General features: G+C 42.1%; 1 long non-coding RNA gene across 1 annotated transcript; it reads left to right on the top strand.

Annotated features, from left to right (window-relative positions):
- The first annotated feature begins 7,592 nt into the window (after positions 1 to 7,592).
- On the top strand, positions 7,593 to 10,182 carry LOC143441089 (uncharacterized). The gene is made up of 3 exons (XR_013108324.1): positions 7,593 to 7,706; positions 8,997 to 9,098; positions 9,193 to 10,182. It is a non-coding gene; the product is annotated as an uncharacterized LOC143441089 (long non-coding RNA).
- Positions 10,183 to 11,915: the final 1,733 nt, after the last annotated feature.

The raw sequence follows: 11,915 nt of genomic DNA, 5'->3' as shown, positions 1-11,915 counted from the left end.
TGGTGGGAGGAAGTAGGCTAAGGGGATAAAATCTGAAACGTAAATACTACAACCAATTTTAACAAGCAGAAAAAAAAAGTCTTCAGAACCAACATCTTAAAAAAAAAATGTCAGCCCCCTGGGGGTGGGAAATTTTTTTTTCTTGATACTAAAACTTGTTCTGAGAATTGTATATTGCAGAATACACAGCCTTGGTGTATCTACTCATCAAGCATACTGAGCAGACCTGCCCAAACTTCTGATGTCCTGGAATTCCATCTGGATTCAGTGAAGACTCAGCATCAGAGGCTTATCAACTTACTCTTCCCCCCACCCCTCTTCTAAAATCTCAACGCCCTTAATCAGCTTGAAGAAGTTAAAGAAGAGTCAGCGCCCCTATTTCCTGAGCTTGGGGACTAATGTGGTTAATAATGGTCTGTCTTTCTAGGGACAAGTAGTGGTTTTGTTGGAACAGGGGGGATTAGCTAGGACTTATTGCATAGCCATAACCTATTGGTAAAAATCTGTATAATTATTATCAAGATGAAGTTATAATTTCTTAAATGGTACAAAATTTACTTTGATCTCAAATTTAAGGTTTTCATTGGTACGAGCCTCTTATTAATATAAAAATGAGATGAATATTGATACGCCCATGGGCATTGTGCCTGTATAACACATTTAGGAATACAATGCCTAGACCCAGCCCTTTTTTAACCTTTTTAACTGATTTGGGACGGTTAACCTATGAGTTAAGGGACTATAGCAAATTCATATTTTTGAGTTTATTGTTAGGGTGTTTTCCATATTTTATTTAGAAACAGCTGAGAGGAGTGAACAGACAACAGTCCAGGTTACCTTACATGGATAGTTGGTTTTCAAAACATCAGAAGTCCATAGAACTGATACTACAAATATTTATATATTAATGTTCATATTGATTAGAGACCTGTCTGCTCCTGACAGCTTCCTGTCGTGGATTCTAAGAAGAAATTGAGCATCCTTGGAGTTACGCCACTAGGCAAGAATTGCCTCTCTCCATCTACAGACAAATTACTGTTCAGAAAAGGACACACATGCAGAATAGTCGACTGATTATATCTGCCTATACAGAGTAATCAGTCCTTAATAATCCTGTATCACCAAGGTCTGTCAGATGATTCTGGGCCAGAAGGCTGAAGATTTGATGCTCCAACGTTCGGTAGTATAGGGGCTTTTCAGGTGTTCAGAGGTCTCTATAAATTGGCTAAGTTTTAGAAGCTATGCTTTGTGCTTCCCACAATTATAGTTAACTCAGTCATTCTGGATTTCTGACGGGGTTGAAAACTTATAGCTATTTACCGTAAGAGAAAAGATTTGAGTGGATGGTCGTCAGTTGACATTCATCCTAAAGCCAGGTTCAGAACTAAATGTTTTAGTTAGGATAGATGACAGAGGTGCTGGTTAGTCAACAAAAGGATGGACGGGGTATTAGGACTATCTTGTACCTCACGAGTACAAATTGGCATAATTATGCTCTAATTGTATTTTGAGAGAAAAGTTTCTTTTTAACAGGAAGGATGATGTGTAGGAGGAGCTAAGGTAGGAGGAGTACTGAGAGGAAGAAAAGGAGTAAGAAGAGGAGAAGAAGAAGGAGAGGAGAAGCTAGGTGATGAAAGAGAGAAAGAGGGGGGAGACAGGGAGGCAGATATTCATGTATCTCCACCAGTCAAAGATAGTTGTTATATCTAGGTTGGTCAGTGGGTTACACCTCTGATTGAACAATTCCAAACTTATAACGCTTATGATTAACATTATTTAAAAAAATGTATAAATGCAAAAAGGAAAAGGGGACATGGGATAGGGGTTTTCTAAGTGGGGAGGGGGGAATGGGGAAAGGGGATGACACCTGAAGTGTAAATAAAATATCTAATAAAATAAAAAAATTTAAAATAAAGGAAAAAAAAGAAAAAAAGAAAAAAGAAGCATTACATATGTTTCATTTGCCAAAAGGATAGAACTTATTTTATTCTGTAATACTAGGGACTAATCTCACAACCATATGTATGATAGGCAAGTGCCCACTGAGCTACATTCATACCTGCTGGAGTGGATTTTAAATGTTCTTATTATACACACAAACATGTTTAGGTGAAATGATACATATGCTAATTAGTTTTTGTTTACTCTTACAACAGTGAATTCATACATCAAATCATATTGTATCCTTTAAACAAATGCATAATTACTATTTTTAGTTAAGAATTTTGAGACAGGCTGGTCCAGGCTGACTCTTAACTAACAATCTGCCTGTCTTAGTGTGGGCATGACAACAAGAGTGTATCACACACCTGGATACTTTTTTTTTGAAGGGTGTGAAGAGGTAGTAATCTCATGTAGCTGGCCTTAAACTCAATACATAGCTGAGGACAACCTTCCATTCTTGATCCTGCTGCCTCTGCCTCTCCAGTGCTGGGATTACAGGCATACATGCACCACCATGCCTGATTTATGTGGTGTTAGTGATGGATTCCAAGGCCTCGTGCATGCTAAACAAGCATGATACCAACTTTGTAACATCCCAGCCTACTATTTGTTTTAAATAAGATACTATAAATGTTTTAAATATGATACTATAAATGGTTTTCCAGAGGTGAATTAGGGCTGGGAAAGTGGCTCGGCGAGTACAGCACTTGCTATACTTGTGGCAGCGTGAGGGCCAGAGTTTGAATGCCCAGCACTCACATACAGGTGCATCTCCATGAAATCACAACGGAAATGCCAGCACTCAGGAGGTTAGACTGGATCCCTTCCCTGGACTAGGGAACTGGTGAGTTCAAGTCAGAAACTGCTTAAATGTGTACGTTGGAGACTATCCAGGAACATACCAGACATTAAGCTCCCTTTCCCCCACACAAGCACATCCCCAACATGTGCATGAGATATGGGGATATGCATCCATGTGTGCACATATCAATGCAATGTAAACATGGCAAACCCCACCTTTTTTTTTTTTTTTTTTTTTTTTTTTTTACAAGCATTTGCTCTTCCTGAGAGGAAGAATGCTGCATCCTCCTTGGATCTCACCGAGTTGATCTCAGTGAGTACAGATAAAGGTGAGACAGAAGTCATCGCCATAGGTGGGAGTCTGTCTGTTCACGGTAAATGACAATGTTTTGAGTGAGCAGCTCACCCTGTATTTCAAGAGAGCTGTTGCTCAGGTTTGGGAGAGTGCTACTGGGCAGACGTCGCTGAGGGAGGTAGGGTCCAAGTAGTATTCTGTGAAATTCTTAGTCGTCAGAGCATTCTGAGAGCGGTGCTCATACCAAGGCAGATGACAGAGCAGTCTCTTTCCTATTCTGAGGCCAGAAGAGAGAGCACAAAGGCTCAAACAAACACTCACCTGTGGAATGTGAGGAGAGCCTGGAGTGAAGGGAAGGGTTAAATGAGAGGGTTGGGCAGAACAAAACAAATACCATAAAACCAGCGTGTTGGGCTCAGCCAAGTTCTCATAGCTGTTCCAGAAGCTTCTGTAGAAAACAGTGCAGGAACATGGCTTATTATAGAAAACATTGCTGGGTTGTGGGCTCTGAGTGTCCTTCACTTACCCTTACACACATCAACGGAGGCCCCAGTGTCTTCCTTTTCAGATGGACAAACAGCACTGAGTGTAACTCATAAAGACTATATAAGATTGGCCTTTCTGTCTTGTTTACCCACTGACAAAAATTCTGCTGCTGCATACAGATCTAAATACTTTGGTATGGTTGAGTGCCTTTCTGTGTTCATGAGTGCCTGGGGCCTGTCTGTTGTGGGCGGCCTGTACGTATTCATTTCTACTAGAAAGCAGCAGAAGGAAGGCAGATCCTTCCAGATCCTCCCAGTGTCTCCCCCGACTACCACCACAGGAGGGGTCCAATAAATATTTTAAGGAAGGTAAGTGGTAGGTGGGATCATGCATAGCTGCATATTCTGATTTAGGGACTTGAGATGTGCTTGGTGCCCTCACCTCAAAAGAGCTTCTTTGATCTTAGGAAATAGCAATCTGGAAGTAAAACCCTTCCAGCCCTCAGAGGTGCTGCTGCAAGTCCACCCAAGGCTCTGAGGTTGAAGTAGAATAGAGGAGGGAAATGAAATCCAGGCAACAAGATAAAACCCATTTAGAAAAGAGCTAGGCTGCTGCAGAAATGGGCACAGACCCTAAACCAGGAGTGTATATAACATTCGGCCACAAGGGGCCATCAGTAGGGTTTATTGGGTCTAGGTGCTTGCCCCTAAGGCTGACACTCTGAGTTCAATCCCCAGAAAGTCTTCATGTGCAAAACGGTACGCTCAGACATGTGTGAGCACACTCACATGCAAAACAATGTTTCTGAAGAATTGAGACATGGGAAAAGTCAGATAAAAGATGTGTTATGGCCCGGCAGTGGTGGCACACGCCTTTAATCCCAGCACATGGGAGGCAGAGGCAGGCGTATTTCTGAGTTCGAGGCCAGCTTGGTCTACAGAGTGAGTTCCAGGACAGCCAGGGCTACACAGAGAAACCCTGTCTCGAAAACAAACCAACAAACAATAAAAACAACAACCACCAAAAAGATGTGTTATGTCTAATTTTTAATATTCAGCTATTATCTCCTCCCCACTTTTAAATTTTGTGTTTCCTACTATGTGAAAGAAGCGGGTGGCCTTGGTGTGGCCGCTGTCTCTGAGTCTTCCTCAGTGCTCTCGCCTGCATGATGATTAAAATGAATTTACCCTTAAAAGACAAGGCTCCATTCAGCGGGGGACCAGAGCATAGGGATGAGCACTGAGAGAGGGAGACCAGTTAGAGCCACGTGTATGAAAAAGACACAGTGAAACCCATTGTCTGTTTTTAACTTTAAATTTAAAAGGGCTAGAGGGATGCTAGAGCACTTGCTGCTATTCCAGAGGATCCAGGGTTCAATTCCCAGAACCCACTCAGCAACTCACAACTATGACTTTCATCCCATGGGATCTGACGCCTTCTTCTGGTCTCTGGCAGCACTGCATGAGTGTTGTACACAGACATACATGCTGGCAAAATACCCATAAATATAAAATTAAAACAAAGGTTAAACTTTGTTTTAAATTAATTTTTAATTTTTTTTTTAAAAAGTATAGTTTTTCCAGTCATGAAGAACATAAACCCTACAACAACAGCAGCAGCAACAACAACAGTAGCAAAACAATACCTGTGAACTGGTCACCAAAAGTGAGACTAATTAACATGGAACTCTCAGCAGTTTATGGCGTCTCCATGGACAATGGCTTCTCAGTCTTTCCCCTCACTGAGGGCAGACTGGGATTACAGTAGTTGATCTCTGAGACCCAGCCTGGTGGACAGTGATAAATCTTTATGTATGCCATGTACAGATAAACACAATTAAATTGACATCATGATCCCACCTGGGACAGAAAAATCCGTTGCAGGTAAATAAAAATGCTGGCTTTGAAATGTAGCTAAGCAGAGTAGCTCTTGCTTATAATGTCAGCAATCAGGATGGTTACAAGTTTGAGTCAGCTCGGGCTCCGTAGTAAGACCCATCTTGGAAAAAGTAGACTAAAGATAATGGTTTGGTGGATAAAGCACTTGTTGAACAAACATGAGGTGAGGAACTGAGCTCAAGTTCCCAGAAACCAAGGAAACAAGACAGATGCCGTGGTGTGCGTACCTGCACTCTCAGTGTGCCTGTGGGGAAATGGGCGACGGGAACAAGAGTCACAAATATTTTCTGTGTAACTCAACAGAAAATGCTAGCACTTCCAACCAGATATATTGATATCTAAACTACCCACATCAATATCAGTTCTTCCTGTGTTTGGGTTATTTTTATTTGTCTTATATTTTTATTTATCTAGTGCTATGCACATGGGGCTTAGATACAGCATCAGGGGGAAAAGGGAATTTGAGTCTTAGGCCCTGAAACGAATGTGGCTTCCACCCTGATTATAATTTTAATCACAAATCCTGGAAGAGTGTACCAGAAAGAAGGGATGAGAGAAGGAGTTGGATTAATCAAATATGGCATTGCCAAATGACAATCACATTGACTATCGCTTTTGTGACAGAGCCTGATGCCATGTTTGTACAACACTTAGCTACAACATCACTGTGGTGCTTCAGTGGAGTAACAGTCAAGGCTCTTATGGCAACCAACGGAAACAAGTAGCAGAAAATTCAATATAACACAGCGTGTTAGATGGTATCAGGTAGCTCAGTGCATGTCCGGAAAGGCTGAAGATACACTCTAGAAGGCATATAGTAAGGAGCAAAATCCAGCACCCATTGGTCCTCTAAAGTCCCCAGGGTTCCTATTATGGCACAGAAAACTCTTGTACTATCCCCAATGGCCCTTTGACCTTGAAGCAAGCTAAAGAAAATATCACCACTGTTTCTGGACTGGAGGGACCTTTGCCAGGATTTCACCATCTTTGTAGTTTATTATGCTTGGTCCCTCTTTTTCTAAAAAAAAAACATTTATTTATATATTATTTGTTTATGTGCATGTCCATGCATAATCATGCAACAGCGTTTGTGTCGGGCTCAGAAGACAACTTGTGGGAGTCAATTCTCTCCTTCCATCTTTTGAGTACCAAGGAACAAACTTAGTTCATTATCCTTGTCAGCAGATGCCTGTACCTGCTAAACCGTCTTGCTGGCACCTTGATCTCTAACTCTTGATGTCATTAATTACTGAGTCAGAGTCTATCACAGGAGTACCTGCTTGCTGAGTTATCAGCTACAAGTTCATGCTCCAGCACCAAGGGAAAGGAGAGGGTCCTCTTGTGTTAGAGGTGATTGTCCTACCGGGGAGATGATGAAAGTTTTTGTTTTCTTATATTTTTATTTATTTACTTTTTGAGACAGAGTCTTGGTATCTAGCCAAGACTATCCTTGAACTTATAATTTCCCTCCCCTTTCTCACAAGTGCTTGGATTTCAGGTATATACCACTCTACCTTGCACAGACAAGGCTTTTAACTTTGTTTTTATTTCATATGTGTTAAACATAGGAAATGTGAGCATGTTTCATACTTACAGGAAGAGTCTGTAGAGAGGAAATGCTTGATGACACATTGACAGGGTAAGTTAGCAGGTAGAAGGGGGTAAAGTTTTATCTTTATGCTATTACAGCAAGATAGTCCCAGAAAAATCTACCTGTAAGAACATGGCTAAGCCCCAGACACCTAACTAGAGCTATCTGCCCCTCTCCATGTAAGCAACACACTCAAGACACATGTCAAAAATAGAATGGCTTATACCCTGGTCAACTGTCATGGAAGAGAAGTGCATTGAAGAGAAGAAAACGAGACTGACTTCGGGCTATTGAAATTCGGAGTAAGAATTCTTTCCTGTGAAAGGTGGATAAGTTGTTGGACTGTGCTCCACACGATGTTCATTGACAGCCAGTAGGGCCCCAGACTCTCCTATCTGGGACAGGAAAAAGTTTCTCTAGACATTGATTGTTTCCTGGGGGACAAAATACCCGTGGAAGAAGGACTAGAAACAAAACAGCAGCTGGCTTGTCTCTGGGAAGAAGCTGATTGGCTCGTTGGCTCAGCTTTATTCGGAGGCAGAAAGGCAAGAAACTATCTTATAGAAGCAGACTTTCAAATGCAGCATCCTACCCGCATGTAAAACCAAACGGAAATACGCAGGGCATGGCGGGAACTCTCGCCTGCCAGGACTCGTGATAACAATCATGATTATCAGCCTTCTCCTCTCGGGTAAGTAGAGACCTCAGTCGTTTCTTCCATTTCCATTTTTGATTGCTGGAGATTTCAAAGGAAGAGTGAGGATGCCTGGCAGTCTGCTTCTTTCCCATTCTTACTGGGCTCTTGGGACAGCAAAATGCAGGCTGTCCTAGGCAAGTCAGGACAAGCTCATGACCCCTTCAGAGCCCAACAGTATTCTAATGCAGTCGGGCTTCCTCTGCACTTGGAGAAATTCCCCCAGTGTTAATCACTTATCCCTCAGAACCTCCTAGAATCCGTTTCATTTAGTTGTTGTTCCCAGAAGTCTCTAAAGTGAGTCACAGCAGCCATTAAATTAGTTCAAGGGTTATGGGTTCTTTCAAGCAGGAAATCATCTTCTATTTTCCTTTCTATCCTTTTATTTTTATTGATATATAAATTCTACAAATGTATGGAGCACAAGGGAAGGTTTCATTATGTAGATACCGCTACATAAAGTGATGATATTCAGACCGTCTCTCCAGAGTTTGTACTGTAAACCAAAAGATGAGAAAAAAGATTCCCCAAACTTGATGAATATGAATTTTTCTCTAACTCACTGAGTAGAAATTAATATCCCTCAACAAAATTCCTCTCTTTTGTTGCAATGAAAGTCTGAGATAGATGACAGTGCGCTGTCCTTGCTGCCTTCCTTTTCTGTGTTCTCTTTCACATAGCCTTCTTCCCTCACACGGACTCTCGGTTCCCCTTTTCTGCAGCTGTGGTCTGGATCATCATCCACTGGGGTGGGTGGAGTGGGCGCCGACACTTCTAAAACTGAACTTATCCAAACCCACTCGTCTGACCACTCTGGTGCTTTGAAGTTTCGAAGGGTCAGCAGAGCATGGCAGAACTTTGACAGATTGGCCCTTACACAAGAATTTCACAGTGAGTGCCTTGTGGCGACATCAGTGTGCTTCTGAGCAGTTGTTTCTCTGCATCCTTGCAGATGGTATAATACAAACTGCTCCACTGTTGCCAGGCAAGAGCCTAAGAGAAACATAAAGTTTCCTTGGGAACGGAGGATAGATGAGGCAGCTGGGGCAGAGATGTGCCTTATGTTCTAGTTTGCTTCCATTGCTGGGATAGAAACCATAACCAAAGCAATGCGGGGAGGAAAGGGTTTATTCTTCCACTCCCATGCCACAATCTATCACTGAGGGAAGCCATGGCAGGAGCTCAGGCAGGAACTCGAGGCAAGAACTTGGAAGCAGGAACTGAAGCAGACTCCACAGAGGAACTCTGTTTACAGGTTTGCTCAGCTTGCTTTCTCATATTGCCTAGGACCATCGGGGTGACCTCATCCACAGTCGGCTGGGCCCTCCCACGTTAATCATCCATCAAGAAAGGGACCCACAGACTTGCCTAAAGGCCAGCCTGAAGAAGGTAGTTTCTTTAACTGAGGTTTCATGTTCCCAGATGATTTTATTTTGTGTCAAATTGACAAAAACCAACCAAGACAATCTATTTCCCATTCTAGGTATACCGAGGATAAGAAAACTACCTGTGCTGTGAGATGCTCAAAAACTCCTTTAAGGGCTTTAAGCAAACCCAAGTCCTGGAGACACCGACAGCGTGGCACACCCTTCTGACCAAGATTTTTCAGCTCTTAGTCTTGCGTTATTTTATTTTTCTTTATAGCAATCTAACAACCAAGAGTCTCCGTGTCTATTTACGTGGTCATTGTTTAAAATCAGGTCACCCTCCCTGCCAAATCTTTAACCCCAGCCCCTGCAGATGAGGTCATGAGCTAGGCTCATATCTGTGACTTAAGTTCTTCCAGAATCATGAGACTTCATGGTGATGGATCCTCTGGTTAGGGTTGGTGTCAATGAATTAGAAGACCTAGGGACAAGCTACATGGATCCAAGGCTGAGTGGCTTAGTCATCTTCTTACATTTGCTCCAAAATTATAAGAAATGACATTTGGAGCCTCCATGTGCTAAGAACTTATATGTTCATCTTTGAAACAGAATCTCACCCTGTACATTTGGCTTCTCTGAAAATCAATATGTAGACCAGGCTGGCCTTGAACTCAGAAAGACCCGCCTGCCTCTGCCTCCCAAGTGCGGGGGGTTAAAAGAATGTTCTAGAATAACTGACTCATATACTAAGAATTTAAATTCTGGATGTTGCACAAATGAGTATGCTCTAGTCTTCAGAAATAAAGTGACTTTTCCTTCTTAAAATATTTGTCCAAAATTATGGCTGAGCCACACAATAAAGGGAGAAACAAGATCACTGAGAACTTTTAAAATATTACTCCAGTTACCAAGCTTAAGCCACGTGTATATGGAAGCTCTTATTCTTCTGAGATGAGCAAAGAAAGACAGGAGGGAGCCAAGGCTCTTACCTAACTGCTTAGCTCCATGTCTGGCGTCTGAGGTCATAATGGAGTCATCTGTGCTTGCAAGGCTTTGGGTGGTTCTTCCCTCCTGCTCTTGTTTACAGCCGTTATGTCCTCTGTCTCAGGCTGGTTCAACTCTGTGCCTAAAGCTTTCCTCAGTGGATATACAACTATCTTAACATCTCCCATCAGCCATCATCCCAAGTTCTCCATTACACCTTAGGTTTCACCATCCTAGCTTCAGACAATGGTCTTTCAGGCCCTTCTACTGTCTCAGTGGCTTTCTGGAACCTTGACATAACCTCTCTGACCACCATGCTTTTCATCCTTCGTGTCTACAAGGTCCAAACCCTCTGAATGACCTTGCCAAGTTTTCTAAACAACTTGAGATGTTTAGATGCCTGCCTTTCAACTGAAGTTACAGGGACTACTGTGTGCATGTCTTAGAGGAAACATTGTTTTTTTGAGCAGGAAACCCCTTCAGCATTATTCTCAGGTCAGGCTCTTTCTCTTCAAATGAATATCCATTCTTACAGGCTGGAGCTTTCAATGGGGGCGGGGGTGTCTTGCCATGTGTGCACCTCTCTCATTGCTCCTGTGACAGTGTAAGTTTTTCTTTAATGGCATCAAGAGCTTTAATACTTACAGACCCTTTATCTGCACTCTTCTAGTCCACAACTTTAAACTTACTCATATCCATTTTTCCTTCTCTTGTGAAACTTCAGTTTCTCTCTGTGTGTGTGTGTGTGTGTCTTTCTCTCTCTGTCTCTCTGTCTCTTTGTCTGTGTCTCTCTGTCTCTTTCTCTCTCTGTCTCTTTCTGTCTCTGTCTCTTTCTCTGTCTCTTTGTCCCTCTTTGTCTCTTTGTCTCTCTTTGTCTCTGTATCTCTCTCTCTCTCTCTCTCTCTCTCTCTCTCTCTCTCTCTCTCTCTCTCTCACACACACACACACACACACACACACACACACACACACACACTATAGACCTGAATAAAAGCAGTAAGCAGTAGCCATAACTAGAACTGAATGATAGGCTATCTTTAAATTCATTTGTCAAACAAATTAGTCCATTACTTTTAAATTTAGCCCCATTAAAGTTCTCAAGACATTAAGCAGAACGGATATAGATTCTTTGCCAGAATGTGACATCAACCGTAATCCAGTTGGTCATAAAGTAGTGGACCCCCCTGAAACCTCGTGAGTTAAGTCTCTGTTCTCTGCATTTCTCTAAGCATTCTATTCTTTCAACTGCAGCCAGAACATTCCACTAAATTCTGCTTACAGCATTCTATGGTTTCTGTAGCCTACATTTGTAAAATATTCCACATTTTCCCTTCAAACCAGCCCCAAAGGCTTAAAGACCATACTGTCATGTTTATTACAACAGTGGTCCCATTCTCAGGATCAATTTCTTATGTCATTACTTTTCTTGTTGCTGTGATAAAATACTTGACAATAGCAACTTAAGAAGAAAGACTTTGGCTCACAGTTTGAGGGTTTAGACTTTCACATTAGTGAAGTCATGAATATAGGAACGTGAAAAATCGGGGCACATTCTGTCCACAATCTGGCAGCAGAGAGAAATGAATGCTATTCTTCACATCATTTTCTCCATTTTACTCAGTCCACAATCTTGACCCATTGGAGGATACTGTGGGCATTCAGTACATGTCTTCCCTTTCTGGAAACACTCTTAACTGACACACCCACAGGCGTGTTCCCATGGTGACTCCAAATCTACTTGTTTATAATTAAGAATAACCATCATAGGATGTACCTTCTCCTTGTCATAGGAGTTGAAGGTGGTGAAGGCTGAGTCTCCTTCAACAGTCTGTGTAGTTTTAGCATGTTGAGTTAT

This window comes from Arvicanthis niloticus, chromosome 1, assembly GCF_011762505.2.
Source record: "Arvicanthis niloticus isolate mArvNil1 chromosome 1, mArvNil1.pat.X, whole genome shotgun sequence".
In the NCBI taxonomy this organism is placed as follows: Eukaryota; Metazoa; Chordata; class Mammalia; order Rodentia; family Muridae; genus Arvicanthis; species Arvicanthis niloticus.
This window is presented reverse-complemented; position numbering and strand designations above follow the sequence as displayed.